Source organism: Neoarius graeffei, chromosome 24 (genome assembly GCF_027579695.1).
Source record: "Neoarius graeffei isolate fNeoGra1 chromosome 24, fNeoGra1.pri, whole genome shotgun sequence".
NCBI lineage: Eukaryota > Metazoa > Chordata > Actinopteri > Siluriformes > Ariidae > Neoarius > Neoarius graeffei.
The window spans coordinates 41,514,587-41,522,478 of NC_083592.1; positions in this window are offsets into that span (position 1 = coordinate 41,514,587).

Here is a 7,892-nt window from a genome sequence, read left to right on the forward strand (position 1 = left end):
CTGAGCTAGTGTAGCTGAATATCCAAGATATATTTTAAAATAAGTTAGTGTGAGGATGGCATTAGTTTTCCATTGTGTATCATTACCATACAATTACAAAGTTCTATCTGGATTAAGCATGATTATAATACGAAGGTCACTATGTCTTACTTCATGCTTTATGAAATCCAAAACACATCCCCATGAGAGCAGATTGCTTCCCCAGTGAATGTAACAAAGCTACAGCCGAGATTTACTTTAATTCAAATCTAGCTACTGTTGAATATCAGCACTTGCGTAAAAGGCTAGTATTGAAATAAATGTACGTAATGCCATCAAAAACATCTGGAAGTGATCCAATAGTTAAGATCAGTGCTTATATATGATGGAATGAGAAAACATTGATAAAGCAAGCAAATATTTGCATTCAAAAATAACATTGATGGATTGATGAATGAATTATGATATTTGGGTGGGGGAGATGTACAGTTAAAGAGAGACGGCCTTTCAATTTCATAAAATCGGTGAAATTTCGTTCCCGCTGAAATTTGGTCATTATGATATTTGTTTATTTCTGTAATATGTCATAAAATACCAGGTCATTCTGTGGCTGGGAAGTTATTTAATTTGAGGGGATTCCCGAGCAAATAATGTGCATGAAATTGCTCGCTTCGCGCAGTCAAGCAGACAGAGGAAGTCCGTGTGCACATGCGCAGGTTTACCTTCTTATTATTCTTTTGGGTTTTACAGCAGCTGGCATCCACAGTGTTGCATTACTGCCATCTACAGGTTTACCTTGACCGTTGCATCATTCTGTCGCTAAATGAACAGCTGATCGCACTGAGGTGCTCGCTGACCACCGATATTTATTAATTTGGTTCTGTGTTTCCTTTCCTTCGCAACATAATGTCTTTTCTTCTCACTTTCTGTTACTCTAGTCGGTCGTTCATGTTTCATTCACACACTCACGTCCACCATTGTTGTCTCCTGTTTCAAATTTTTATCCCACAATACCTTGCGCAGGGCGGCACGGTGGTGTAGTGGTTAGCGCTGTCGCCTCACAGCAAGAAGGTCCGGGTTCGAGCCCCGTGGCCGGCGAGGGCCTTTCTGTGTGGAGTTTGCATGTTCTCCCCGTGTCCGCCCGGGTTTCCTCCGGGTGCTCCGGTTTCCCCCACAGTCCAAAGACATGCAGGTTAGGTTAACTGGTGTCTCTAAATTGACCGTAGTGTGAATGTGAGTGTGAATGGTTGTCTGTGTCTATGTGTCAGCCCTGTGATGACCTGGCGACTTGTCCAGGGTGTACCCCGCCTTTCGCCCGTAGTCAGCTGGGATAGGCTCCAGCTTGCCTGCGACCCTGTAGAACAGGATAAAGCGGCTAGAGATAATGAGATGAGATGAGAATACCTTGCGCAAACAGGGAAAGCCCACCACATGATGAATGATGTAGTATCTTGAATTGGGTCATGGAGAAGTAAGAAAAAATAGCTTCTGCACATGGCCCTAAATTCATTAATTGTTTTATTTAAAAAAAAATAATAAAATCGGAAGTCTGTGATTCGAATTCAGTAGCTTTCAGTCCACTAAGCAAAAATAATTGGGTGTCAGGGAAAATTCTTTTTATGACCTACACCTGAAAAATCTGAAAGGCAGTCTACCTTTAAAAACATTTTTAAAAATCCTGGGTTTTACTTTCCTTGTGAGAGCTTAGCATAGCCAGTGAGACCGTTTTGAATCAAAGGTTATCACAACAAGCTAAATCAAAATGTTGCTAGCATTAAACTAAACTTACTCTAGAAACCATATTGTTCTATCCTCAAAATACTGGCATGCTGGACAAACAACTTTCTATTGGAAATTCTAATCCTCTGAAAGTCCATCATTGGACAACAGAGTCTGAACTCCATAGTGACAGCTTTGAAGAGGATGCTGCCATCTATATCTCTATTTTACCCCAATAATATCCGCATTGTTCTCACACTTGCAACTTCATAACATTTCTCATGATTCAATTTGTATAAAAAGACCAGGTTATGATGAGGATTAGGATTGCAAAATTCTCATGAGATGAGGTTGCCTGTCTGGGAGTTACTTACAGAGTCCCTGGTCTACAGAAACTGTATTTTTGTACACTAAGCTTGTCTTACACTTGTAACACTATCTGCATTTGATTGCATAATAATTGTATGTACAACCCCAAATCAGGCGGCACGGTGGTGTAGTGGTTAGCACTGTCGCCTCACAGCAAGAAGGTCCGGGTTCGAGCTCCGTGGCTGGCGAGGGCCTTTCTGTGAGGAGTTTGCATGTTCTCCCCGTGTCCGCGTGGGTTTCCTCCAGGTGCTCCAGTTTCCCCCAAAGACATGCAGGTTAGGTTAACTGGTGGCTCTAAATTGACCGTAGGTGTGAATGTGAGTGTAAATGGTTGTCTGTGTCTATGTGTCAGCCCTGTGATGACCTGGCGACTTGTCCAGGGTGTACCCCGCCTCTCGCCCGTAGTCAGCTGGGATAGGCTCCAGCTTGCCTGCGACCCTGTAGAACAGGATAAAGCGGCTAGAGATAATGAGATGAGATGAGGAACCCCAAATCAGAAAAAGTTGGGATGGTATAGAAAATGCAAATAAAAAAAGAAAGCAGCATTCTAAATTTACTTTGACTTGTATTTTATTGGAGACAGAATGAAACTTTTCATTTCATCTTTTGTCTGATCAACTTCATGTCATTTGTTAATATACATCCATTCCTGTGTTTCAGACCTTCAACGCATTCCATAGAAAGTTGGTATGGGGGCAATTTAGGACTAGTAATGAGGTAAAGCAATTAAATAATGATGTGATTTGAAACAGGTGATGTCAACAGGTGATTATAATCATGATTTGGTATAAAATCAGTATCCAGGAAAAACCTAGTCTTTTAGGAGCAACGATGGGCTATGGATCGCCAGTTTGTCAACAAACGTTTGTAAATAATATTCCTCAAAGAAAGATGAAGGGATTTGGATATTCCACTCTATGTGATTCAAGGAATCTGGAGGAATGTCAGTGAGTAAAGGGCAAGGGCCCAAGCCTAAGCTGAACACCCGGGATCCGATCCTTCAGATGGCATTGCATCAAGAACCATCATTCATCTATAGCTGATATAACCACATGGGCTCGGGATTACTTTGGCAAACTTTTGTCAAGCGCTACAATATGGAGTTACATCCACAAATGCCAGTTAAAATTTAACTGTGCAAAATAGGAAGCTTTATGTGAACTGTTTACAGAAGCACCATCAACTTCTCTGTGCTTGGAGGGATCTGGGATGGACCATCACACAGTGAAAACATGCATTGTGGTCAAACGAATCAGTATTCCAGGTCTTTTTGTAAGAAATGGATGCTGTGCGCTCCAGACCAAAGACAGAAACGACCATACAGACTGTTACCAGAAACAAGTCCAAAAGCCAGGGTGTGTCATGGTATGCGGTTGAATCAGTGCCCTTGGCAAAGGTAACTTACACTTCTGTGATGGCAGCATTAATGCAGAAAAGTTCACTGAAATTTTGGAGCAACATATGCAGCCTTCATGACAGCATCTTTTCCAGGGAGATTTCAACAAGACAATGCAAAACCACATTCTGCACACATTACAAAGGCATGGCTGTGGAAGAAGAGGGTGCCTGTCCACTCTGTCCCCAGTAGAGAATGTGTGGCAAATTTTGAAATGTAAAATATAACCCGTATATAACCCCATACTGTTGCACACCTTAAGACCTGTTTGCAGGAAGAATGGGACAAAATAACACCTGAAATGCTTCACCACTTGGTGTCTTCAGTCCCTAAACATCTTTTTTATGTTGCGAGAAGGAATGGCAACATTATAAAGTGGTTAATGCTTTTACCGTACCAACTTTTTTGAAATCTGTTGCAAGAATCAAAATTGAAATGTGTTTATTTTGAAAAACCAATCAAATTAATGAGGCAAAACATCAAATAATGTGCTGTTGTATTGCAAACTAAATATTATTTACAAATCATGACTTTTGGTTTTAATTTCAATTTCAATATATTGCCCTAAATTTTTCTGCTTTGGGGCTGTATATCAGTCCAGTTTTGTCTTCTATTTTGCATCTAGATACTCCAGATAAGCCTCTTTATTCTGTCCACATTCACTGGATATGAGCAATCGTGCGCTCTGATTGGCTACTCTACTACTAGGCTATCAGCTCATATACTGTGAGTAGAGAAAAACAAAATGGTGGAGCATATTGCTGAACCAACCGAGGATGAAATAAAAACTCTACTCGAAAACAAAACCCCAAAAACTACAAAAAAGCAACAAAATATAGAATGAAAGTATTTGATGGTAAGGACGTATCTTTTATTATTTTCCAAAAATTATTATTACAGCATTTTTCACAAATTGCTACTGTCATTTCACTGGTTTGTTTACATTCTAAGTGGAAATGATTTTGTCGGACGTTTTATATCAAGTTTTTATTTATCGAATTTGCAAAAAATAAAAATAAAAATGCTCTGTTTATCAAAATCCAGTGAATGTGGATAGAATAAAACAGTTATTCCACTCAATCTCATTGTACATGGCTTATAGCCAACTCAGTGTTACATGCCTTGTCAGCTATCAGCTCGTGTACGACTCAATTTCATGGAGTAATTGTTAATTATACCACATGCAACATTCCACATGTTGAATTCTCAAATCTAGTCAAAATTTGGTCAGAAGTTGTTGACAAATTATTTCACAAAGAAAAGCATATCATCATGGATATGACGAGGTCTTCTGGAACGAGATATTTATCATTTATAGACACAGAAAAGCAGACATAAGAAAAGACAATGTTTATAGCTCTTATAATGTAAATGATAACAGGAACTAATTTGTCTTGTAGATGTTCCACAAGATTACAGTATGTGTAACTGCAAATGGATAAGATGAATGTTGTTCATTGATATATTAATAATTGCAATCATTGAACATCTGTAACTGTGGTATAAGTGGAATAAAATACATCAGCACAGCAGCCTATTGAAAAAAAAATGACTAAAAACTAATGATATTTAATAATGTGGTTCCAGAAGTTCCCATCCTGATGGTTTCTCATCACTGGCTAAGGCGTGCAATCGACAGGTGCCGCTGTCTGTAATGAGTGAACAGGTGCGTCTTTATTCTTCATCAAACCTACCAGGCTGTAGTCAAAGCAGCACAGTCATTCCCACACATTAATGGACCGGCACTTTTGTCCCATGCACATGTCGAGATCTTTTGCACTGATTAAATGCTTGGCTGATCCACAGACTGTTTTGACATGATGCACTGGAACTGAGCTGCTCTCTTTGGGTCTCTCTGGCATTGCTCTGGCATTTAGGGATGGTGGGAGGGAACAGGGTGAGACGTTTTGACCCCTAAAGCTCAAAAATATGTCTGTGGGTTGAAAGGGAGAAGGGGATCGGACGCAGAATCCCAGTCTCCTGTTCCGCCTTGCCAAGGCAGAATGTTCCAGATGACTGAGGCAATGTCCACGGAGCCAGAAGGGTTGAGGAGCATTTCTGAGAATGGGAATTGTATACACCAGTTGAGTGTTGTTTTAAGTACACAAGGGATCATTAATGCAGCCTATGGTACAAAGTTAAAGTTAAACTTCCAAACAATGAGCATCAAAAGACAATAATTAGTGATTTAATTCACAACCATTAAATCACATATTTACAGCGGTGCTTGAAAGTTTGTGAACCCTTTAGAATTTTCTATATTACAGTATAAATATGACCTAAAACATCATCAGATTTTCACACAAGTCCTAAAAGTAGATAAAGAGAACCCAGTTAAACAAATGAGACAAAACTATTATACTTGGTCATTTATTTATTGAGGAAAATGATTCAATATTACATATCTGTGAGTGGCAAAAGTATGTGAACCTCTAGGATTAACAGTTAATTTGAAGGTGAAATTAGAGTCAGGTGTTTTCAATCAGTGGGATGACAATCAGGTGTGAGTGGGCACCCTGCTTTATTTAAAGAACAGGGATCTATCAAAGTCTGATCTTCACAACACATGTTTGTGGAAGTGTATCATGGCACGAACAAAGGAGATTTCTGAGGACCTCAGAAAAAACATTGTTGATGCTCATCAGGCTGGAAAAGGTTACAAAACCGTCTCTAAAGAGTTTGGACTCCACCAATCCACAGTCAGACAGGTTGTGTACCAATGGAGGAAATTCAAGACCATTGTTACCCTCCCCAGGAGTTGTCGACCAACAAAGATCGCTCCAAGAGCAAGATGTGTAATAGTCGGCGAGGTCACGAAGGACCCCAGGGTAACGTCTAAGCAACTGAAGGCCTCTCTCATATTGGCTAATGTTAATGTTCATGAGTCCACCATCAGGAGAAGACTGAACAACAATGGTGTGCATGGCAGGGTCACAAGGAGAAAACCACTGCTCTCCAAAAAGAACATTGCTGCTCGTCTGCAGTTTGCTAAAGATCACGTGGACAAGCCAGAAGGCTATTGGAAAAATGTTTTGTGGACGGATGAGACCAAAATAGAACTTTTTGGTTTAAATGAGAAGCATTATGTTTGGAGAAAGGAAAACACTGCATTCCAGCATAAGAACCTTATCCCATCTGTGAAACATGGTATTGAGAGTGTCATGGTTTGGACTTGTTTTGCTGCATCTGGGCCAGGACGGCTTTCCATCATTTATGGAACAATGAATTCTGAATTATACCAGTGAATTCTAAAGGAAAATGTCAGGACATCTGTCCATGAACTGAATCTCAAGAGAAGGTGGGTCATGTAGCAAGACAACGACCCTAAGCACACAAGTTGTTCTACCAAAGAATGGTTAAAGAAGAATAAAGTTAATGTTTTGGAATGGCCAAGTCAAAGTCCTGACCTTAATCCAATCGAAATGTTGTGGAAGGACCTGAAGCGAGCAGTTCATGTGAGGAAACCCACCAACATACCAGAGTTGAAGCTGTTCTGTACGGAGGAATGGGCTAAAATTCCTCCAAGCCGGTGTGCAGGACTGATCAACAGTTACCGGAAACGTTTGGTTGCAGTTATTGCTGCATAAGGGGGTCACACCAGATACTGAAAGCAAAGGTTCACATACTTTTGCCACTCACAGATATGTAATATTGGATCATTTTCCTCAATAAATAAATGGCCAAGTATCATATTTTTGTCTCATTTGTTTAACTGGGTTCACTTTATCTACTTTTAGGACTTGTGTGAAAATCTGATGATGTTTTAGGTCATATTTATGCAGAAATATAGAAAATTTTAAAGGGTTCACAAACTTTCAAGCACCACTGTATGAATAGCACAGCATTGTGTAAGCAGCTAGAAAGTTTTAATATCTATCAAAATCTACAATATTTTGTAAGTCTTCACTAAAAACAAGTTGACAGTCCTATCTGTGAATATACAGTGCTCAGCGTAAATGAGTACACCCCCTTTGAAAAGTAACATTTTAAACAATATCTCAATGAACACAAACAATTTCAAAAATGTTGACAAGACAAAGTTCAATATAACATCTGTTTAACTTATAACGGGAAAAAGTAAGGTTAATAATATAACTTAGATTATACATTTTTCAGTTTTACTCAAATTAGGGTGGTGCAAAAATGAGTACACCCCACAACAAAAACTACAACAACTAGTACTTTGTATGGCCTCCATGATTTTTAATGACAGCACCAAGTCTTCTAGGCATGGAATGAACAAGTTGGCGACATTTTGCAACATCAATCTTTTTCCATTCTTCAACAATGACCTCTTTTAGTGACTCTTTTAGTGTATATGCTCAGTGTGTATGTTGCACTTGAGAATACACCTATGGACAGCAGTTACATAATGTACAATATGTTTCTGTTATAGAGAATTTGGCCATGTACGCTTCCTGAGGATTTA